This window comes from Myxocyprinus asiaticus, chromosome 31, assembly GCF_019703515.2.
Source record: "Myxocyprinus asiaticus isolate MX2 ecotype Aquarium Trade chromosome 31, UBuf_Myxa_2, whole genome shotgun sequence".
NCBI lineage: Eukaryota > Metazoa > Chordata > Actinopteri > Cypriniformes > Catostomidae > Myxocyprinus > Myxocyprinus asiaticus.
This window is the reverse complement of record NC_059374.1, coordinates 16,265,608-16,291,201: the sequence shown is the minus strand read 5'-3', so window position 1 is coordinate 16,291,201 and position 25,594 is coordinate 16,265,608. Positions and strand designations below refer to the sequence as shown.

Genomic DNA, 25,594 nt, shown 5'->3' with positions numbered 1-25,594 from the left:
AGCGCCACCACCTGGTGTGGGTGCCCGAAGCTCCCGTCCAGGGCCTTTAGGTTTACGTCGTCCCTGACGGCTAAGGCCTATGGTGCTGCTGGACAAGCCGCCTCCGCCCTGCACGCCATGGCTCTCCTGCAAGTACACCAAGCCAAGGCACTAAAAGAACTGCATGAGGGTAGTTCTGACCCGGGATTGATGCAGGAACTGTGCTCGGCGACCGACCTCGCTCCCGGGCGAAGAAGGTCACGGCGCGGTCTCTCGGGCAGACGATCTCCACCTTGGTGGTCTAGGAGCGGCACCTTTGGCCCAACTTGGTTGAGATGCGAGAGGCTGACAAGGCACGGTTCCTTGATGCCCCCATCTCCCAGGTTGGCCTGTTCGGCGACACCGTCAAGGATTTTGCCCAGCAGTTCTCGGCGGTGAAGCAGCAGACAGAGGCCATACAACACATCCTGCCCCGGCGTGGCTCAAGACCCCGCACCCCGTCTGCTCGTCGCCAAGGGCGTCCTCCTGCAGCAACAACATGGCCCGGCCCCAGTGTGGAGCCCAACGCAGGAAGCAGACACCACCCGAGGAAGGCTTCGAAGCGCCCCTGAGAACAAGACGTTGTGTCCCTCTTGCCACAACGCTGAACTACCTGCTGAAATGGCCGGGACCTGGTCTCGGCTCCTCAGCACAAAACCTGAATGAGTGGTTACATACCAGCTCCTTTTACATGCAAATTCCACTCACCAATTCTCATTGGCCTTTTTTCAAAAAAGCAGAGGTGTTTGGGGCTCCCAAGAGTGACTCCTAGTGTCACTATATCGACACAACGTCTCATTCCCTCCATCAGGCAATGGAGGTTACGAAAGAAACCAGGATGATTTTTCCTGCAGTGTGAACAAAGCCATTGAGTCTGTGTAATTTATTTGGCACCATCTCCTGATGGCCATATGTAACATTGTGGTTCATGTGGATTATCGAATGATCTATGCATCCGATTACCAAGTGTGTTGGCTAGTTTGAAAAATAATCACTTCCTCTAAGTGTGATATTGTGATATTTTATGTTCTGTTATTTTTTTTTAATTTTCTGTGAAGTTATAAGTGAAAATGCGGCATATAACCAACACCAACATAAATGTCAAAGACATATACTTAGCTATTAGTCTCTATAATTTTGTCTGTGAGTAATATAAATAGGCTGGTTGTATTCTACTCTTTCAGAGCTTTCCATCTGATGAGTTTGATTTTTTTACTGATTGCAAAAATATATTCAGTGCAATTTTTTTGCAATTCAAAATGGAACACTTCTGATTTGTCTGCAAGTTTCAAAGCACTTGTTCTGTTTTGGTCATAATGCCTGCATGCACTAAACAATACCTATTTTGTGTTGGTCAAGACTGTAGTTATTAATATTTTGTCAATTTTTTAAATTTTATTTAAAAAGAAATTTTGTGGGCCCACCATCAGAGCTTAAATGTTTAAATCAGCATTATTCAAAGGCAGTACTGCTAGTACTACGACCATGAGGGTTTTGAAATATGACCTTTATATGTTCTTGAAGTTTTGTGACTTGTCAATGGTATCTCGAAATCACAGAGTTTACATTTCTGCAGCAAGATCAAACTTATACAAGTCATTAAAATGGTGCAATCACAAAAAATAAATAAATAAATAAATAAAAAACCTGTGCTGGTGCATTCAGAATTTGTCTGTGCAGTGGTATGGATTTAGTGGCGTGAATAAAACAGTCCAGTGCTACGGTCCAGTGGGACATATATAACCACAAAACTGTGGCAGACATCTGTAAAAGAAATACTTGAAATAATAACAAGGATTTGTTTCCAAAAAAAGAATGGAGCTAAATATATTGTGTATGGCAGCTATTATCAAGAGTGATGGTAGAGACGTTCAAACAGCGTGACACTTCTGGGTCATTATTAATGTCCTCGCTCTTGCCGGATTCCATTTTCTTTTGCTTTCCATTTGTTTTCTTAGTTTAAAAAAATGGAGTGCAAATCCGCCGTCTAGCTCTTGTTTTCTTCCTGCAAAGGCATTGGCCTTCTTGTCCCGAGAGGCGAAAAATCCAGACATGCTTTGTGTCTCATGTGAATGTCTCTCCCCCTCTTCTCCTTTCACAGGTGGATGGAGCTCCAACATTGGCAGTGCTGTCAGTCTTGGCTCTGAGCCCTACATATTCTCATGTTCCTGGGCCCATGACTCCAGTCTCTGCTTTCTGCCAACCTGTCCACATGTAGCAGCCTCAGTGTACACTTCTGCTCTGCTCAGCTCAAACACCGCCTGTGGAGCCTTCATGAGCATCGCGAGCCAGTCCACGCTTCTCAGATAGAGGTACAGTTCGAATCACACCACAGTAAGGAGGTAGAAAGTGTCAACACTGTCCTAGATATGGAATTTCACATACTCGAAATAATAAATTGGTATGAATATTAATGTTGGCTGCTCTGGTGTCCAGATTTCATAAGACTATGAGGTGAATTCACTAAACTATTGCACCAGTTTTGGTCACATTATTATAGTGCAAAAACCTGCATCTTATTCACTACCCACCCACAATACAGTTTAACCAGGCACTATCAGCTCTGAAATAGTGCTGTGAGTATTTAAAGGAATAGATCACCAACAGATTAAATTCTGTCATTATTAACTCACCCGCATGACTTTCTTTCTTCTGAACTTTCTTCTGATATATCGTTGCTTCAGGGAGAGTTTTATTTGCAGGATTGTTGCAACTGGTCCTCATTTTATTAAATGCTTCCAGGAGACACAGCAGAATAAGTATAATATTTGATATAATGATGGCTGAAATGGCTGTGATGTCCACACGCCACCAGCCTCCGCATACCTAGGAATACTTGCGCTCAAAACTGTTCTGGCGGATTGTGAGGACCCACTTTAATGACCAGAGGTAGGTTAAACACTTCCGAATGTCAAGGGCTATGTTCGAAGAATTGTATGCCAAGGTCTGACCTTTCATTGGGCCAGTCACATCAAGCTATCGCACACTTATAACACGTGCATGAATGGTCAAAACACATAATTGTTTTGCAAATAAATTATTTACACTCAAAAAAATCCATCTCCTTCTAGTGCATTAAATTTTAACTGAATTTTGAACGTTTATTTGCATGTCAAGCATTTCCATTCAGGATTTCTTATGCACAGTTTTAAAATGCACATAAAAATAGTTAGATGGAAACCCAGCTACTGACATGTCAGCATATTTGATTTGGGCTCTCTATTAAAAAGTTTATGAATTACTTGGTTTGATTCAAGAGTGAATAATGACTTACATTTCGGCTTGTGTTGTAGTAAATCGCTCAAATAATGCTCAAACAATGCAGGCAGCATGGGCAAATAAACTACGTTATTAACGAGTGCAATTTATTCTTAGGAAATGGCCCCTTCATAAATATAACTATATAAACACTCTATTGCAGTGGTTCCCAACCTGGAGTCAGACATCATGGAAAGGTGGGTGGGGGGGGTGGCTCATATGGTCAAAAATCCATAAAATGTGAAATACCAGTAAGATGGTATGTCAGCTTCCTCCTCTAAATCAACGTGATGTAAGCATAACATCTAAACATTAAAAGTAAAAATAAAAACTGTTCAAAGACCATGAAACCCTGGCAACTGTAGTATAACTTCATTAAATGTTGCTCTACCAACCAGAGCCTCTTTGCACAACTGCAGGAGGATTAAGTGCACAAAACATGCAGTATGTTGCTTCTAACGGAGGTGTGCTGGCTGTCGTGTGGCCAAGTGTTTGTGAGTTTCTTTTCCTTGGATCTTCAAAAAATATGGAATTTCTGCAACATCATAACCATGCACCGCAGGACTGCAAACACCTATTAAAACAGCATAACTTGTTGAGATGTTAACACTTTATAATAATACAATTAAGTGGCTTCGTGTTGGGGTGGACAATTTACCAGTAGAAATTGTATACATTTTCAAGTATCATTTCTATGACGGTAATGCAAAATCCTGCCCAGTGGCAGGGAATGCGAATTCCAAATAAGCACTATATTAAAATCATTAAATAATTTGTATTTGTCGTTATACTTCTGTGTTATTTAAGGAAAAAAAGGTTGGGAACCACTGCTTTATGAGACATTTTGGCTAGATTTTTACGAACCCAATCCAAACCACATCCACATGTGGTTTGAAATCCAATTAAAATTGGATTTGTGGAAATGTGTTTCAGTCTGAACGGTCAGATCGGATTTCAGGCAGATTTTTCCTTATCCAGAATGTAGCATTACACAGAAACATCATACACGTTTTGCAACTATGGCAACTGATATATATATGTGTGTGTGTACCGGATATTGACTGCACTGCCTGAACAAACAGATTTCATGACATTACTTGCACAATAGGACAAAGTGCGGACAACCTGTCCAATATCAGATGAAATAATAATAATAATAATAATAATAATAATAATAATAATAATAATGAATTGGGTGTTAAATGGCCTTACATGCATATGAAGTATATATTTTTCTTAATATTTCAGAAATAATTGGAAACTTGGAAGATTATCAAAAAACATTAATGTCAAGCATTATTTGCTGGCATCTAATCATCTAAATATGGTGTGTCTGCATAATCGAGTTGTAAGGCACACCAAGCTCTCCACACATGATTCAATTTAGATCTGACCTGGTGCATAATGCTGTTTGTGAGTGGCAATATAATGGACAAAAAACAGAGATAGGCTGTTAGAGTTTACTTTTCCATTAGAATAGGAATCTATCAAGTTAATAATAAAAATAAATAAAAAAACATACGCCCTAGCTCATATTCTTATACTTAATGGGTTTCATCTTTTATCTATGCATGTATTTTCATATTTTTTTGTTATTACATATCCTCCCTCAGCTTTCTGTTACTTCGGCATAGTCATTAGTCATAGCTCATAGAGATATATATATTTTGCTTTCACAGTCTTATAAGAAAATAATATATATATATATATATATATATATATATATATATATATATATATATATATATATATGTGTATATCTGTGGTGTGCTGACTTTATATATATATATATATATATATATATATACAAGTCAGCACACCACAGAACACAGTCTAACTGCTGAAGTACTAGGACTGTGCAAAATATTGAACATTCACAATATATTTGCTAAGATTTTGACTATGATAGAAAATTAAGCAACATTGCAAATATCACAATGATTTAAATGCACATTTCATTTGACTATTCATTTTTCATACCACAACATACGAGTATGAGAGCGTTAAGGCATAGATATTTTAATAGCGTCACTGATTTAAACTTCAGTCTCTAAATGGCGTTTGATTAAGTTTGATGCTAGCAAGGTTGATTCATACCCATGAATAAGTGCAAACTGTCCATCTTATGAATCAAATAAATTGATTCTTAACGTACGGTTTGTTTGCTTCATTATTAAAAAATGCTTGGCATTTTTCATTAATTAAAATGTTTTGTAATATATACAGTGTGTAGGTTAATATTGCTGTTTTATTACTATGTACGTATAGTTATACTGGAGCATATAAATGACAATGTTTTTCATATTGAGATACAGTATATGGAATATTGTTTAAAGGCTAAAAAAATATCAAGATGTATTTTTTTAGCCATATTGCCAAGCCCTACCTAGCTCACGTCAAGGTCAAAGGTCAACTAAAGGGCCAAATGGAACCTGGAGCCAAGAAGTATGTATGTTCCTTCTGGGAAACAGGTGTTCCACGGTCTAGCACATATCTTACCAGGCCTAATTCAAGGTGATGGGTTCTTTAAGGCACCAGAAAACCAGAATGCTTTCAGAGCTGACTGCTCAGGCCCTGTGGGTAATAACTCCAGTCCAGAACAATGGCAGCTGAGTTTAAATGTCACATAAATGGTCTGAAACATAATTTTTCTTTGGACTGATATGAACGAAAGGCCACAGACACATATAAAGCCCATGTTTGCTGTGAATGCCTTGAGTAAAGAATGCACTGGTAATGTTTCTCCTAGGATAGACTCGGGGGCGTCATACACATATCTTTTCTTTGTCAGTAGAAAATTATCTCATTTTTTTAAAGACCCTATGAAATCAGCATTAGAGTTTTGTGGCTTTTAGTCCATGTGTGTTTGCTTTGAGGTCATCTATAAGTTAGTGTACTCCTAAACACTGGCAAAATTCACTTTTAGCAGATAGATGCAAAAGTACAGTCATTTTCTTCCAGGAAAAGAGTCTAAAATATTGATGACTCATCACTATACATTTTTTTTTTTTTTTTTGCACTACACAGATTTTTGTCCAGTCAGATTTTCTCTAGAATGAGAATATTCTTCCCCCTAAAACCACCTGCAAACGACCAGCAAATAGCAAATAATGGTTCATGACTGTGACTAATGCTGCCTTCATGTGCTATTGAAATTATCCTACTTCCCACTTCTGAAGTAGTAATTGCGTTCATGTTCTTTGTTGTCAGAAAGAACAGGAAACATGGACGACATCAGGTTCACATACATATTTATTGAGGAACTTTTATTTTGACACCATAATACATATTACTCAATTAGCGTACTGACGATAATGGAATTTAGGTCAAATACAAGCTATTTCCACGGTGTCAAAATGTATAACATGCATCAAATGGTTGCTGAAACACATAAATGAATGTGACTGAAACGGCAAGCACTAACAATTAGCTGTGTTTAGAAAAAAATAGCTGTCATTCATTACAGCAACCATACTTTCCTTCGCCATGTTGAAAATGTACGACTCTTCCCAAATCGGAAACTCGGGTATCAAAATTATCTCCGAGTTTTCCAGTCGTAACGGTGACTTGAGGGGTCATTCATCTGCAGCTTCCGAGTGGGAAACTTGTATTTATGTTAATTCCGATAGCACGTGAATGCAGCATAAAGCCTATTGGCTATGTCTAAAAAGGATGAGCCCTTCAATATGTCCTGACCAAGACAAGTGATTTTGCTATAAATCATCTTTAAATATAATTTTTTTTCTTTAGTTTTTTTTGTAAATTGCAGCTGAACCTGACAGCCAGTGACCATAATTTCTTGTTGTATAGAAAAGAGCAGCTTTTACATTTTGATTGAATTTCTAGTGTCATGAGGGTTGGTAGAAGACAAGTAGGGACAGGGGCGGAAGAATAAAAAAGTACACTGATATCTTTTTTTTTTTTAATTATTTTATTTTTATGAGTAGTAATTATAAATACTTAACTAATTTCTTTGCTTGTTGAGTATTTAACCATTTTCTTGTATGTGTGTGTGTGTGTGTGTGTGTGTGTGTATATATATATAAACTCAGAAAAACTCAGAAAAAAAGAAATGTCCTCTCACTTTCAACTGCTTTTTAAAATTAACAACTAAGACCTAAACTGAACAAGTTTCACAGACACATGAACAAGACTAACAGAAATGGAATAATTTGTCCCTGAACAAAGTGGGGGGGGGGTCAAAATCAAAAGTAACAGTCACTATCTGGTGTGTCCACCAGCTGCATTAAGTACTGCGGTGCATCTCCTCCTCATGGACTGCACCAGATTTGCCAGTTCTTACTGTGAGATGTTACCCCACTCTTCCACCAAGGCACTTGCAAGTTCCAGGACATTTCAGGGGGGAATGGCCCTAGCCCTCACCTTCTGATCCAAAAGGTCCCAGACGTGCTCAGTGGGATTGAGATCCGGGCTCTTCGCTGGCCATGGCAGAACACTGAAATTCCTGTCTTGCAGGAAATCACGCATAGAACGAGCAGTATGGCTGGTGGCATTGTCATGCTGGAGGGTCATGTCAGGATGAGCCTGCAGAAAGGGTACCACACGAGGGAGGGGATGTTTTCCCTGTAACGCACAGCTTTGGGATTGCCTGCAATGACAACAAGCTCAGTCCGATGATGCTGTGACACACTGCCCCAGACCATTACAGACCCTCCACCTCCAAATCCATCCCATACAGGCCTCGTTGTAACGTTCATTCCTTCGACGATAAACGCAAGTCCGACCATCACCCCTGGTGATACAAAACCGTGACTCGTCAGTGAAGAGCACTTTTTGCCAATCCTGTCTGGTCCAGCGAAGGTGGGTTTGTGCCCATAGGCGACATTGTTGCCGGTGATGTCTGGTAAGGACCTGCCTGACAACAGGCCTACAAGACCTCAGTCCAGTCTCTCTCAGCCTATTGCGAACAGTCTGAGCACTGATGGAGGGATTGTGCGTTCCTGGTGTAACTCGGGCAGTTGTTGTTGCCATCCTATACCTGTCCCACAGGTGTGATATTCGGATGTACCAATCCTGTGCAGGTGTTGTTACACGTGGTCTGCCACTGTGAGGACGATCAGCTGTCCATCCTGTCTCCCTGTAGCGCCATCTTAGGCGTCTCACAGTACGGACATTGCAATTTATTGCCCTGGCCACATCTGCAGTCCTCATGCCTCCATGCAGCATGCCTAAGGCACGTTCACGCAGATGAGCAGGGACCCTGGGCATCTTTCTTTTGGTGTTTTTCAGAGTCAATAGAAAGGTCTCTTTAGTGTCCTAAGTTTTTATAACTGTGACCTTAATTGCCTTCCGTTTGTAAACTGTTAGTGTCTTAATGACCGTTCCACGGGTGCATGTTTATTAATTGTTTATGGTTCATTGAACAAGCATGGAAAACATTGTTTAAACCCTTTACAATAAAGATCTGTAAAGTTATTTGGATTTTTACAAAATTATCTTTAAAATACACTGTCCTGAAAAAGGAACATTTCTTTTTTTGTTTATATACACTACCGTTCAAAAGTTTGGGGTCACTTGTCTGAAATGTTTCGATCTGAAGGCGTATGCTTAAATGTTTGAAGTTAGTTTTGTAGACAAAAATATAATTGTGCCACCATATTAATTTATTTAATTACAAAACTAAAATTGTATTAAAAAAAAAATAAATAAATAAAAAAAATTAAATGGATGACTTGGACCGAATAATTAAGAAAAGCAGCCACTAAGTGCCCAACATAGATGGGAACTCCTTCAATACTGTTTAAAAAGCATCCCAGGATGATACCTCAAGAAGTTGGTTGAGAAAATGCCAAGAGTACATTTCTGCTAAATCTAGGCAAAGTGTGGCCACGTTGAAGATGCTAAAATATAACATAGTTTTGATTTATTTAGGTGCTAAAATATAACATAGTTTTGATTTATTTAGGATTTTTTTAGTCACAACATAATTCCCATATTTCCATTTCTATTATTCCATAGTTGTGATGACTTTACTATTATTCTAAAAATGTGGAAAAAAATAAATAAATAAAGAATGAGTAAGTGACCCTAAACTTTTGAACGGTAGTATATATATATATATATATATATATATATATATATATATATATATATATATATATATATATATATATATATAGCCGTTAAGTAGAACATACAACATTAGTTGTATAATTATATCTTTTAAGCCCAGAAGTAGTAGTGCACTCATGCACTCAATGAATGATGCACAATTTTCTGGTGTATACTGATGGGACCATTCTGCGATTGCTTGAAGTTTTGCTGCTAATTTTCTATCATGTATTAGTAAAACTGAATACAAGCTGAGTATAATTATTAATTGTTTATTTTACCATACTTCAATGCAATGGTAATTTAATATTCAATTTAACACTCTGTATCAGAAGTCTGGTTTAATAGTAAAATAAAATATTCCGAAATTATAGATTCTAAAAGCTTATTTTAATGTTGCCACAAAGTGGACAATGTTGTTTTATTCTCAAAACATTATCAACCTGTTTACACGCTCATGGGTCATGATGTGGGTCTTGTCAATGGTTTGTTTGTCATCCCATTCAGCACACAACTGAATAAAACAAGCTGCATGACACTGATAAATGATTATTACCAGAGTAACATTCTCATACAGGTGTGAGGGACTTCAGTATTTTACAAATAACAAAAAGAACAAACATTTTCCTCACTCGCTTGGTTTTGCTCGCCTGTGCCCTCCGTGTGCGAATGATGCGAAGATCTATTGGGATTTTACTAAAGTTTATCACTGAAAAGGTTTGCTCACAGACTTGGCACTAAACAGCACACGCAGCCTCACGAATGGACATGGAGTGGCTGCATCACACTTTTTTTTGAACATACGTTTTTTTTTCGAAGAGGAGAGAGAAAGCACACGCACTGGCATGCATGGTTGCTAGATTGCATAAATTAAGTAATTAATTTAAATTAAATATTTCCAATTTGTGCAGGTATAAACCTCTGATTGGGGTGTTGCATCTATTATCTGGCAACCCTGAGCATATTAAAAGCTTGTGGTTGCGCGATAGGTCCCAATGATCTAAAAAAAACCCTGCATGATAAATCAACCCGCGAGCAGTAGTTTGCACAGGTCTGCAATTGAGGGTGCTTTAAGGCTCTAAATGCCCCTGTAGAACCGGGCCTGGTGACCTATAATAAAATGTAGTCGCACAGACGGGAAAAATGGTCGCAAAATGCGACCATTTGGTCGCAGTCTGGAGCCCTGGATTAGAGGTTGTGTTAGTGTTTCACTGGATACTGTAGGCCTACTGTACTACTGTATGAATAAGAGAGGTGCATAGGTGTGATCTGTTTGAATGAAAAATGCTCTAGTAATCAGTATCCAGTGTATTGGAAAAGAATATTGGCAAATACAAATACGTATTTTATTTTAAGCTTTTCAATTGTTTGCCTCCTATCGAAATGAATTGGGACTCTCGTTACTGCGTGCCATGTAAAATGCCCTTAACGCTGCGTATCTGCGTATCATCTTGTAGAATATCAGCTGTGCGCAATTTTACAGCACGTGATACATTAATTCCTGTCATTCCCGTGTAAATATATTGATATTCTTTCCCATAGAAAAGAATTGATATTCTTTCCCATAATTGTGCATTTGCTTGATGATTTTACTGACCGTGTAGTGTACGGAAAGCAATGTGTTAGACAATACACACTTGCTGTACATGTTACAGATGCACCCCAAAGCAGCAGCTGTGTAGCATTGTGCATGGGCATTGAGTGGATTTTCTCTTCCACGCCAGTGGACAGCTACTGTAGAGTGGAGGGAGAGGGCAGGTAGACCGAAGGAGAGTAGTTTAATTACAATAGGTTTATTGAGTAGTTTAGTTAATAACATGTTGATCTGGCAGTGATACTTCCAAATGAATAGCAGTGCGTCACTCTATCTCTCTTCCCCAACCATTTGCTATCCTCGCTGAGCCGAGCTGCCTAGTTCGGCTATACCTATTTGGCAAGCTCCTATCGCCAGCATCTGCGCGTTGCATTAAATATGATACTGGATCATTTCACGTGCACACCCTTCTTGGCAATGTAAAAAGTGTCTGTTAACAGATCTGTTGGATTTGCAGATTATGTTCAGATTGTCAGCCAAAATTTCTGGGCATTTTATACATTTCTGCAGGGATTTTTAAAAGAGTCTGTACAGAGATATACACTTTGTTAAACATTAGTGGTATAATATTTTGATATAAGTTTTCTAAGGCATTCATTCAATACAGATATTAATTTCCAATTAAACTCACTCAACTCACAGCCAGGTACATTTTATAATCTCTTAATGCACGCCCACACCCACATCTGTGAATATGTTTCAACTGTATCAACTCTATCACTGTTGTCAACAATAAGATGTCACTGTGGCCTCCAAGCTCCACTCTGGAGCACTCTGAGTTCGACTGCTATGCCTCAGGGATAAAGCATGCCCCACTCATTACCATACAGACAAAGAAATATAGAAATAAATACATGTGGAAATAAATAAATATGGAAATATATAAATAAACAAAAATGGAAATTTATACATGAATAAATAAATAAATGTAGAAATAACTAATTAAGGGAATAATTTATACATGAATAAATAAATAAGTGTAGAAATAATTAATTAAGGGAATAAATAAATGTGGAAATAAATTAATACAATTATACATAAATAAGGAAATAAAAGTATGAATGCTTATGTATGTCAGATTTTAACATTTATTTATGTATTTATATGTTCACCTTTTTCATTTTTAAAATTGATTTGCAACTATATTTATATATCAGCAAAGAAACAACATGAGAGCATAACTTAAATACATCAAACGGAATGAGACACAGGTGAGGCAAATGAACACTAATTGCAGGGAAGAAGGACAGAAAGCAAAATATGGGTAGAGGACGACCTCTAGTGGCAGAAAAAAGAATTAAAAGTCCAGGATCCTGACAGGACCCCCTCCTCTAAAAATGGCTCCTGATGTTCCCTCTAAGGTGATCGGGCCGACGAGCATGAACTCACGGATGAGCTCAGGGTCCAGAATGTACCTGGCAGGGACCCAGGAGTGCTTCTCCGGACCATAACCTTCCCAGTCCACCAGATACTGAACAGCCCCTTGATCCCGTTGGGAATCCAGAAGTCAGCAGACTGTATAAGTGGGTTGCCATCAATGCTTTGTGGAAGAGGAGAAGGTTTGCCTGCCAGAGAGAGGGGACAAGAAACAAAAGGTCTTAGAAGGGAAACATGGAAGGTGGAGTTAATTTTCATAGAATGGTGAATGAAAAGTCTGTAGGTAATGGGGTTAACTTTCCTGGCAATAATGAAGGGTCCGATGTAGCGTGGAGCCAATTTGCAGGACTCCACATGCAGGGGCAGATGGCGTGTGGATAATAACACTCTCTGACCTGGACAGAGGGAAGGTGCTGGCCGATGTCGGTGACTGGCCTGCATCTGGTACTGTTGAGAGGTTCTGAGGAGAATGTGACGTGCCTTCTTCCAGGCTAGCCGACATTGCCGGACAAACTGCAGTGCTGATGGGACTCCAGTGTCTGCCTCCTGGTCAGTGAACAACGGTGGCTGGTATCCAAACTGGCACTGGAAGGGGGATAGACCAGTGGCCGAGCAGTGGATGATGTTGTGCGCATACTCAGCCCAGGCAAGGTGTGAGGACCAGGTGGATGGGTTGGTGGCAATCATGCACCTCAAGGTGGTCTCCGGGTCCTGATTGAGCCTCTCAGTCTGACCGTTGGACTCGGGGTGGAAGCCGGATGATGGACTGGCCGTGGCTCCAATTAGATGGCAGAAGGCATGCCAAAAGTGGGAGGTAAACTGGGTACCCCGGTCTGTCATGACGTCCTGGGGAAATCCAAATATTTGGAACATATGTTTAATCAGGAGATCGGTGGTTTCTTTGCCCGTGGGGAGCTTGGTAAGGGGAATGAATCGACAGGCTTAGAAAATCGGTGAACAATGACTAGAATTATAGTATTACCTCAGGAGGGGGGCAGGCACATGGTGAAGTCCATGGAAAGTCCATGGGCATCGAGGAATAGGTAAGGGGTGGAGGAGACCCTGAGGCAGACGATGCGAAACCTTGCCTTGAGTGAAGGTTGGGCAGGCTGCCACAAAGGCTTTGACATCTCCCCTCATGTTTGGCCACGAGAAGCGTCTTTGCAGGAAGTCAAGTGTGCGGACAGAGCCGTGATGGAAAGTCAGCTGAGTGGAATGTTCCCACTGTAGGACCTGGGAAAGTATGGACCTGGGTATGAATAATCGGTTAGCGGGACCACCACCAGGGTCAGGTTCAGTGCTGTGAGCTCGTCTTACCATTTCATCGATGGCCCACTGCACGGGAGCCACCAACTTGGAACTCATGAGGATGGGCATGGCTGGTTTCTTGGGACCGCTGGCTGAATAAACTCAAGACAGGGCAATGGGTTTCTGGTTCTTGGAACCTGGGTGGTAGGACAAGGTGAATTGGAATATGTCAAAGAATAGGGACCAAATGGGCTTGACGGGGGTTGAGGTGTTTGGCCTGTTGGATATATTCCAAGTTTTTATGATCACTCAGAACCAGAAAAGGATGTTGGGCTCCCTCCAACCAATGCATCCAAACAATTCCCTGTCACCAACACCGTAGTTCCTTTCGGTGGGAGTGAGACGGTAGGAGATGAAAGCACAGGGATGTACTTTTTTGTCCTCTCCTCTTTGAGAAAGCACAGCCCCAACCCCAGCGTCCGAGGCGACGACTTCAACAGTGCAAGCCTGGGTTGGGTCAGGAAGCACTAGCACAGGGGTAGAAGTGAACCATTCTTTGAGGTCTTGGAATGCTTGGTTGGAATGCTTGGAGTTCTTTCCTCAAGTCAGTGCAGAGAGGGGTGTGGCCACAGAACTGAAGTTTCGGATTAGTTTTGGATAAAAGTTGGCAAAACCGAGGAAGTGCTGCACTTGCTTGATGGAATTGGGTTTGGGCCATTATAAGACTGCTTGGATCTTCCTGGGGTCCATCTAGATGTTGCCCTGATTGATGACATACCTTAGGAAGTTGACCTAACACACATGGAATTCGCACTTCTCAGGCTTATCATAGAGGTGGTTTCTAAGGAGGCGTTATAGGACCAGACTGATATGCTCGACGTGTTCGTGTAGAGACCTGGAGAAGATAAGGATGTCATCTAGATAGACAAACACAAACCTGTTGAGCATGTCCCTCAGCATGTCATTAATCAGGGCCTGGAAACTGCAGGGGCATTGGTAAGCCCGAAGGGCATAATAAGGTACTCATTGTGACCAGTTGGTTTGTTAAAGGTGGTCTTCCATTGGGAAGCTCTGGGATGCCCCTTTCTTATACGCACCAGATGGTAGGCATTTTGCTGGTCTAATTTGGTGTAGATGTTGACTCCCTGCAGGAGCTCAAATGTGGTAGCCATAAGGGGAAGGGGATACTGGTTCCTCACCATGATTTTATTCAAGCCCCTATAGTCGATGCATGGCCTCAGCCTGCCATCATTCTTGCCCACAAGAAGAATCCTGCTCCGGTCAGAGCATCTCAGATATATTCATCCATGACTGTGCGCACTGTGGGGGATAAAGAGAAGATTTGGCCCCTGGGAGGGGTGAGCCCAGGAGTAGCTCAATGGCACAATCATAGGGCCGATGAGGGGGAAAGGATGTGGCTCTCCTCTTGCTGAATACCTCTCTAAGGTCAGAGTACTGGGGAGGGACTCGAGAGTTTGAAAGACTTGGAATGCTCAAGAGAGTTTGCAGGTTTACTGGGGAACAGACATGTGGCATGGCAGGTAGGGCCCCACTCAAGGATGGTGTCAGAGGACCACTCAATGTGAGGGTTCTGTCGAATGGAAACTCGGGAGAGTGAATCAGATGGAACTCAGCTTCCTCCTGGTGCTTGTGAATGGTCAGGCACAAAGCGGAAGTATCAAAATCAACACTGCCTTCTCCCAATGGTCACCCATCGAGTGTGGTTATGGCCAAGGGAGGAGAGAGAGAGGTCTACGGGATCTGTAGAGCCTCGGTTAGTGATTGATCCATGAAGTTTCCCACTGCGCCGGAATCCACCTGGACCTGGAGGGTGTGCTTTTATCAACCCATGTTAGTGTGGCAGGGAGAAAGAGGCGAGAATTGCCAAGAGTTGCAGATAGAGTGGTGCCCATCACAGCCCTCTTGCTGCTGGATGGGTTTGGATTTTTCAAGAAAGCTCTGGGCAGGTTGAGTGATAATGGCCGTGTTGGCCACAGTATAGACAACATCTCTCTCTCATTCTGCAGTTTTGCTCAACGGGAGTAAACTGAGAGCTTCCTACCTGCATGGGCTTGGGAGTAGAAGGAGTGTCTTGGGAACAAGGAAGATCAGAGGAGTCTGGAACAGGTTGAGGGATGTTTGGGGGTCGCCGAGCCAATTGTCTTTCCCTCAATTGGTTATCCAGCCACACAGCTACATCAATGAGCAGTTCTAGACCTCCCATGGCCTCATGAGTAGCTAGTTTGTCTTGGATAGCCTCCGAAAGTCCATTCTGGAAAGCCACCATCTGGGCCTTGTCATTCCAGCCGCTCTCTGCTGCAATGGTCCTAAACTGGATGGCATATTCAGCTACACTGCGGTTGCCCTGTTGAAGGTGAAGGTGGCGCTTGGATGCCTCATGGCAGGAGACGGGATGGTCAAATACACGTCTGAACTTAGCTGAGAACAGTTGGAGGCTGGTGCAAAAGGGATCCTGGACCTCCCACATGGCTGTCACCCATGACAGGGTTCTTCCCAAGAGGAGAGTGATGATGTAGGCGATTTTAGAATGGTCCAAGGGGAAGGAGGATAGCTGGAGCTCAAACGTTAGGGCGCACCGGTTCAGGAACCTGCAACAGGCACTAGGAACTCCAAAGAACCATTGGGGGGTTGGGAGGCAAGGCTCTGCCATCGAAGTAGGACCTGGGGTAGCTGGAGCTAGAGGTGCAGATGCTAGGGAGGTGGGTGGGATTTGAGACAGAAGTGCATGCAAATGCTGGGAGATGTATTGCAGAGAGGCCAGGATTTCATTAAGAGGGTGGTCATGTCTTGCCATTAGATCCTCCTGCTAGGTGATTGCTGCTTCGTGGTGCTGGACAGTGGCATCATTCTGAGATACCGTGGCAATGAGCTCACTCACATTAAGAGGGTTGGAGGTCTCTGCTGGGTCCATGTTATGGCTGAGACTTTCTGTCAGAGACAGGGCTCGAACTTGGCTCTCCGGTGCCAAGGGCAGATGCTTATTCAACGTGCTACAAGAGAGATGGAGGACCCAGAATGCAGAGACAGCACAAGAGGTTGAAAAGTCTCAAATAATTTAGTTTTATTCAAATCCAAAGTCACTGAAAAATCCTTCACAAAAAAATAAATAAATCCAAAGGCAGGAAACAGAGGAATGGCAGAAGTCAGTGAAGCAGAATAATCCACAATGGTAACAAAGAAGTCAAAATCCAAAATTCAAACAAAAGTAGGTAAAATCCACACGGTAATTAACTTGAAAACAAGAGAATCCACAAGATAAATCCACTGGAGGTAAGGCTTGAGAACATGCTATCAAACAAAGACTCAGCAAAGAAACAATTTGAGAGCACAACTTAAACACATCAAACAGAACACAGGTGAGGCAAATGAACACTAATTACAGGGAAGAAGGACATAAAGCAAAACATGGGTAGAGGATGATCTCTAGTGGCAGAAACAGGAACTAAAAGTCATCCTGACAGACTTTGCCTCAACAAGACATGTGAATATATATCTCACTCAGGGAATATCATCAATATCATTGCATAGCATATCAAATGTTTCTGCTTATTCTGAAATGTCAAAGCTTGTCATTAAAAAGATTGGCCACTATTATCTCCCAGAACTCCCAGACGTAAGGCATTTGCCGCTAAAGGCTAGCAAGTTCAAGTTCATCAGAGCATTTTGTCTGCGCTTTAAACACCTGAGACCCGAGCGTGACTGCTCTGTGCATTTTCCATTTCTCTTTTTAATTTGTAACAAGTAGCACCTAATAAACATGCCAAAAAAAAAAAAAAAAATCTAGAGCAAATATTTTTTTTCTAAAAATGGATGTCCTCATATGGGGACAGCGGAACTAAGTTGTGAAATTTTAAATAATACCAATCTATAGAAAGATTTTTTAATCAACTTGTTTATTATGTTTCCAGGAGTGTTGGTTATTCATGTTTTTGAGATGTTACAGACATTACAGCTGATTTTCTGTAAAGCTGCTTTCTGTAAAGCTGCTTTGGAACAATGTGTATTGGGAAAAGCACAAATAAAAAACTATACAAATAAAAATGATTTGACTTGATTTGACTTTAATGTCACATTTTTTTTTTTTTCTACTTTGGCAACACAATCTAAATGTTCTCTCATTGCACTGTCAAACAAACAAGTTATAACCAGTGCTGAAGCATTTTACCAATCAGAAATAAGCATAAATAATTCTGATTCAAAGTAATAGCCAGCATCATCCAATCACTGCCAACCATGTTCAAATAAAATTATACATTATAAATTCTGAATCTATCTGCTAACTACCATTGTGCCATATCTGCCAAACATGTGCAGCCTGAAACATAACTTATGGTCAGATGTTAGGAGTGAATGCATTTGGCTGCATAGAGAGCTATAGGATGCTCCCTTACTCCCTATTTAGTGAATGACAACCTCAAGTGTGCGGTCTGTCTGCACTGGTCTCAGAACAGTTCGAAATGCACCTTATTTTCATCCTAACTCCATATAAAGCCTCTGAAACAGATTTTTTTTTTTTTTTCTCAATGTTATCATGCACATTAAAAATAGGATTTGTTATGAAAAATTAGTGCTGTTGTCCACTATAGTGTTCACTGTGTTTAGCAGTGTGGCGTTTTGCGATAAATCACTCAAATAAAATTTAAAAAATGGCATAGAGAAACTAGAGACTCTAATCTTTTGACTCAAACAGTTTATAATGTAAAAACATAATTAGGTTTCTTACCAGATGTAGTTTTGTTGTCATTTCTCAAAAAGACAAACTCCACTGTGATCAGCCGCATGTTGTTTTGTCACATGACTCCGTGCATCAAAAGTTTAACCCTTTACTGACAGCCCAGAGTGTCCTGAACTGGGATCAGTTGGTTTAAATTAATTTAAATTATGCGTTGCTTATAGCAAAGCCAAAAAACTATGTCCACACATGTGGACGCGGGGTCACACAATGTTATAACACAATAATTTATTACATTTAATAAAAGAGCCACATCCAGTGTACCTAGAAGTGACGATTTTGTTCTCTCAAACACCTTTGGGTATGAGATTACATGAGGCCCACTTTGTGTCACTGAGGAAAAACACTTGTCTTTTGTGGGCAGTCTTGTCTGAAAATGCAGATACAAATTGTGAACTGTCCCAGTTGTGGTAACAAATTAGCAGTCTTGGGATGCTGCCTGTGCAATCAGATTAGAAGACTGGAAAACATTGTATAACTTTAATTAATAGTGGTCTTAGACTTTTGGACCCCACTGTATATAGGAATGAGGTAGGACTAATTAAACCAGCCAACCAGCACAACAGGGCCTTATCAGAACAAAGGCAGCGAATAAATAGCAGTAGGAGTCTGAAAGGTTGTCTATGCTAACCAGCGGTAATGTGTCGAGAGCACATCTGTCAAGCTGACCTCATTCAGCAGTACAGCTTCACACACACGTCTAGTCGCTATAGAAGAGGGTAGATGATGACAGCTTCTGGAGAGGGTGGGCAGCAGACCATTTCAGGGTCATTTAGGCTGTAGAGCTGAGAGCTGACTGATATTATGTTCACAGACTGAGAGATGTTACCTCAGAACGGAGCAGCTCAGAAATCAAAAGCTGTCACTCATTGGCCAAGTATATTTTCCTGAGGGTATCCATGCGGCACTGCGCTAATTAAGGCGAACATCAGCAGAATGCCTGGCAGAATTCAGTCATTCAAGGGAACAGAATTTTGCTGGTTACATATTCCTTATATTGAATCTCTCGGTCAAAATAACACGTCATGAGGAGTTTACAAAACTGATAGAACATTGATTGTTGGTAGGGCAGGTTCGTTAAGCATCTTAAAATGGATTATTTACTTCATATATTATGCCTGAGTTCAAGACCTAGAAAAATGAATCACACAAACTGGGTCAGATTAAATTATCTCAGCATTTTTTATGAAAGAGAAGTGAGATGATATAATAAGCATTCAGTATAGAGGCTTGTTGTTTGAGCACACTTATATAAGCAATCAATCATAACAATGGTGCGCTTCTTGCTGTGATTTTCTCACTATACAAAGCCCATGAACACATTTGGCAGTAATTTCAAAATTAAATAAAAATAGAAAATATAGGTTAGATATATTAGGAAATGAAAAGAGTCTGTTGTGTCTGCGCAAGATAAAGACCCTGTCCCAAATGGAGCCTGATCTCAAGAAAATTGTGTGGCTGTGGCGACATTTTAGGAAAATTATATTACGTGGCTCCTACATGTATTGTGGCAGTTCCGAGGTGAAATGTACACTTTGTGGCAAAAAAGAGAGTTAAATGTTCTGCCAAACAGATGCGATTTTAAAGGCTTTTACCCTATTGAGTTTAAATCAACAAAACATACCTTCAACATAAACCTAACCGATTGTGTCATAAAAAGCAAATGTGACATGAAAAACAGATGAGGTTTTTATTGAGGTTTAAATTGATGAAACTAACCTCCCTAACTTAAACCTAAACGATAGTGTCATAAAAAGCAAATGTGAGGTGAAAAAAGCAATTGCAACATCCATGTATTTTTTTGGTTTTTCTTTGAAACATTAAATTCATGTGTTGTGTAGAATCTTATGGGCAGAAGAATTAACGATTTCTATGCAAAATTATCCAAATTCAGGATGTAAACTGATATTTTCCTTCCAAGTTATTAACTTAGACACAGGGGCCTAAAAAGAGTCCATTAAAAGTGGCTCTGTTGAGTGTCAACTGTCTTGAGAACAAAGAGAGTTCTGTGGACACACCAAAATTCCTCCTCATCCAGATTGTAAATCAGGAATGCCCTAAACGTTAATGGTTATCACATGACTTAAATACTCCTTATCTGAATAAACCCCATGCCAGAAATCTAAAAGATGTCACTTTGTTTCATCATTTAGTAACACAGGAACACTTAAAAATGAGACATATCCAATGTCACATGCTAGAAACTCATTACCAAGACACAGAGCTAAAGCAGACTCCATTATGAGACCCTCATGTTTGCAATAGACAACACAATTCTAATACTAAGATATCTCATCTTAATCCATGAACATTTCACACAAAGTCACAGTACTTTGCTGACTTAACCCTCTAAAATGCACAGAATCTACCTTTTTGTACCAAAATGTACACAATACTTAGCCCTGCCAGATAGTTCTGAAAATTATGTTGTTATGACCTGTAATCACTTTGCTAACTGACGAATTGATGATTATAATCTTTAATATTGTCTTATTCATGTCATATTAATAGAATGATAACCATTCATGATAAAGCACATCATGTTTACTATCGTTGAGATTCTTTCTGCATTTCAGGAATGTTTATGTTAATTAGTTTTTTATATATTCAGTTGTATCTGAGATATATAAAATGTATGATTAAAACATACTTTTTAGCGGGAAACGGGAATCTTCACAGACAAAGGCTCATCAATCACCTTCAGAAGGAGGGACAGAAATGACCATGTGACCCCGCAGAAGACATTTCTGATTGGCTCAAGACTTTGGGGTGTGGCCAGCCTCAACAGTACAAAGCCTCCCCACCAAGGAAGCTCTGTTCTCTTATCCCTACTTACTCACTTGCTCTCTTCTCCTCTCTTCGCACTCTTCCCTCTGGGCTCTTAGCCCATCTTCCCAGGATTCGCACAATGTAGAGTCCAGGAAGGAAGTAAGGAAGCTCTTCTCTTCTATGCAGTATGACCCACACATGTGACGGTAGTTGCGAGTCTCCCTTGCGGGAGGCCTCACTTCAAAGCCACGCCTCATCATTCCAGCAACTAACTATCTAAGATCTTAACAGAGGTCCAAGACATCGACGGAACAACCAGAACTGTCTACAAAGAGCCAAAGAACCAAAGCAATGCAAGTACATCTCCAACTTTTGCTGAAAGTGCTGGTGTCTTTTTAATATAATTTGAGCAACTCGATTGCAAATCGAGGTAAACTAAATGAATTATTGGTGGCTCTCAAGGCATTGTCTATAGACTCCATAAAGTTCAATTTCTCTGTACAGATCATTTAATTCACCTTCTGTTACAATTTACTCACCAACATATTTGTCATGTTTGTCTATGTGTTTAGATTAGCAATAATGTCTTGTTTGTATTCAATGATAATCTGACTGTAGTATATTTTGATAAATAATCTCATCACTTAATTTTTTTTAAAAGATCTGCGTTCTCGAAGCATATATAATGGTGGTCTAACGCAGCTAAATCATTAACCAAAATTCCCTTACATATAATGGCATAGACGTGCAGAGTTTAATTTAATTCCTAACACACATAAATGTTCTACAAATTATTGGTGAAGGTACGCGGGCACTTTAATCCATGCTGTGTACATTTATACTACCATGCTTTACTGGACTCGTAGCCCGATCCTTTGCATAACAAGTGCAACATCAGTTGAGCTATTGCACAATGAAGAAGCTTATAACAAGCTTATAAATGTTGTTGGTTATGTAATGCAATCATTAAAGGGATAGTTCACATAAAAATTTTACATTTCTCATTTACTCTCCATCATGCCATCCCAGATGTGTATGACTTTCTTTATTCTGCAGAACACCAAAATATTTTTAGAAGAATATTTCCGCTCTATAGGTCCATACAATGCAGTTGAATGGTGACCAGAGCTTTCAAGCTCTAAATATTATATAAAGGCAGCATCAAATTAATCCATATGACTCTAGTGGTTAAATCTATGCCTTCAGAAGCTATATAATAGGTGTGGGTGAGAAACAGATCAATATTTAAGTCCTTTTTTTTTTTTTTTTACTATAAATCTCCACTTTCACTTTCAAATTCTTTCAAATTCTGAAAGTGAAAGTGGAGATTTATAGTAAAAAAAGTATTGAAATGCTGATCTGTTTCTCACTAAAAGTGATTACATCGCTTCAGAAGACATATACAGTAATAAACCACTGGAGTCTTATGGATTGCTTTTATGCTGCCTTTGTGTGATTTTTGGAGCTTCAAATGTCTGGCCACCACTCACTTGCACTGAAAGGAGTTACAGAGCTGAAATATTCTTCTAAACATCTGTGTTTGTGTTCAGCAGAAGAAAGAAAGAAATACACATATGGGATGGCATGGAAGAAAGTGAAGGAGTTTTCATTTTTGTGTGAACTATCCCTTTAAAATCTATTTGCCCGAAAATGTAGGTTTCCCAAATGGTGCACTTGATGTGAACTTGCAATAGCCATCGTTTGTGTGTGTCTGTGTAGTCCACGAGACTGTAGGGTGATCCATTTGTCAGTTTAGGCTTCAGAAGTGCACTTTCAAATGCCCTTTACTGCCAATATGCTCCACAAAAGTGGAGTTGAGTATTTATTTATTTATTTATTTTCTCAGTTTTAGCATGCAACAGAGGTTAAGAATATCAGGTAAAGTCTACCTCATATAACTTAGATTTTAAATGCAATTTGCCTTTGTAATATAGGCAAAGTTTACTTTTAAATATTGGGTAAAATTATTGTACCCTTTTTTTATTATAATTATTGCAGATTTTTTTGACTACACTTGACTAAATCTATTTCAGTTACTCACAGGAAACACAAAAGTAATTGTTAATAATATTTATTGACCAACATGTGCACAAATGGGTTGACAAAACAAAAATCTTTCACAGAGAATCATCTTTGAATGTTTAAATGCACAATATAGTAAAATTTTAATACATAAAAATCACATCTAATCTGGCATCCAGTTCTTAAAAAAATGTAGTATTAACAGTGCACAAGCTTGTTGCTTCATTTAGTCGCACTTAATTGTCCTCAAAATGATAGCAAACATTATTCATATTTTATATTTTTTATTTATTTGTTTTTCAAAAGAAAGATACTGTAGAAAGACTTCCGTATCACGCGGGTGTAAAACAGCTAATTCTGTGTTGAATTCAAATGGGCTGCGCAACTCATGCTGTGTTTACCACTGTACATCAGGGCGTGAGTGCAATGCAGGTTTGTCAGCGCTGCGCTGCCATGTGAGAGACCGGTGGTGGTCCTGTTCTGATCTCGCGTAGCAGCCGGCGGATGTGCTGCACGGTTTAATCCCGATGGCGAGTCTATCCTTGTATCCCAGTCCAACAGTGGCAGAACAATGATTCCTTCATATGAAACACATACCTCAGTGAGATGCTGGCAACTTTCTGAGATTTTTTTCAGGACCAACATTAGTAGAATGCATGGAAAAACAGAAATGTTTTCAGATTCAGAAATCCATTACACTATGGATGTTATATATATTTATATGGAAGTATGGAGGCATATGAATCTTTTTTTTTTGGGTGGATTTTTCCCCTTTTTCTTCCAGTTTGGAATGCCCAATTCCCAATGTGCTTTTAAGTCCTCATGGTCATGTAGTGATTCGCCTCAGTCCGGGTGGCGGAGGACCAATCCCAGTTGCCTCCGCATCTGAGACCGTCAACCCGCGCATCTTATCACGTAGCTTGTTGAGCGCGTTGCCACGGAGACATAGTGCGTGTTGAGGCTTCACGCCATCCAATGCGGCAACCGCGCTCAACTCAAAAATGTTCTCTTGATCCTGCTTAATCCGTTATTTCTGTCACTGCGTCTCTCATCATGGAAAGCGCATGTGCGCATACGTACGTGAATGAAATGTATTTTAATAGAATTTATGAGGCTTTTCTATGTGGTACTTTTTAATTAAATTATTAGAGGACATGTTCTGTAATTATATCAAAGGAAATGTACTGCTTCTAATTAAATAAACATTTAACTGTTAATTATAAAGTAAATCTACCTAAAATTACTAGGTAAAAAAAAACCCACCATAAAACCAGTGTAAAACTAATCAGTATGACCCATGCACTATATTCCAAGTCATTTTTCACTCTTAAATCAAACCATTAATAAACTCTGTAAATGAAATACGGTGGCTACGTCAGTAACATCAACATCATGACATCATGCCGCAAGATCCAATGAGGTTGGATGCTATTGACGAAGCCTCCATATTTCATTTACAGAATTTATTAATTATTTGATTTGAGAGTAAGATTAGGGTGAGTAAATATTGACAGAATTTTCATTTTGGTTAAACTATTCCTTTAAAGGTCTTGCATTGATTTTAAAATTGTATTATTTCTAAAATATAGTTGATTACTTTGAATAGTGAAAAGAAAACACACACTTCATTCCACATTAAACTTATTACGATATTGCCATATGTCCCCACTGATAAAGTAATGCTCTGTTTACATGCCTGACAGTAAATCACTGATTTGGCAACCGTCGTTTAGGTAAAGATTAATGCGCTGGAAGCTGGAGTGTTTGGGGTTTAAATCAGCGTGGGCTATGGAGTGTTGAATTACTGTCTCAAGAGCTGATAACATCTTACTTGTGTGTGTGTGTGTGTGTGTGTGTGTGTGTGTGTGTGTGTGTGTGTGTGTGTGCAGTGATGTTAAATCTCATGTTTAATGGTTGAGCAAACTCTTGACTCTAACAGTTTTGTTTTCAGTTGTACCACTATACGTCATAATGTCCATGATACATTTCATGACAATAAAATAATAATTACAAAGTGGATATTTTAATGTAAAGGCGACCTTTTTACAGGTCAAACTTGCTGCAGTGTTACTTTATTGTACATGGTCACTGCATTTATTATTTAACTGAAAAGGGTGTAATTTAGTCCCTAATGAATTAGCACAATCTCAAGAAAAAACAGTTGATCTGTAAAACAGACTAAGATAATATAACAACTGCTAAAGGCAAATCTGCTTTGTAAATATGGTTTTCCATGGAGGTCATATTGCCAAATTGTAGATCCTGAGATCAGTGCCAGTTTTACAATCTTTTCTAGGTTAAATAGGCCTCTCTCTTTGCCATTCAGAATGGGGAGCTGGGCGAACAAGTTGAATGAACAAGACATAAGTGACCAAAAAAGGGGACATATGAAATGTGCTGTAAACAGGATGTTGCATATCACCCCAAAACATAAAGTAATCATATTTCAAGCAGTCAGAATCCATTGAAATTAGCAAATTTGC

The 25,594-nt window shown here is 39.7% G+C and overlaps 1 protein-coding gene across 1 annotated transcript in view; it reads left to right on the top strand.

The window, feature by feature from the left end:
- Window positions 1-2,236: 2,236 nt before the first annotated feature.
- zgc:172282 (leucine-rich repeat and fibronectin type III domain-containing protein 1-like protein) overlaps window positions 2,237-25,594 on the top strand; it is a 115,671-nt gene continuing 92,313 nt past the window's right edge. The window contains exon 1 of the mRNA XM_051665410.1: window positions 2,237-2,330. The gene's annotated coding sequence lies outside the window, so the exon portion shown is untranslated. The remainder of the gene's footprint in view (window positions 2,331-25,594) is intronic.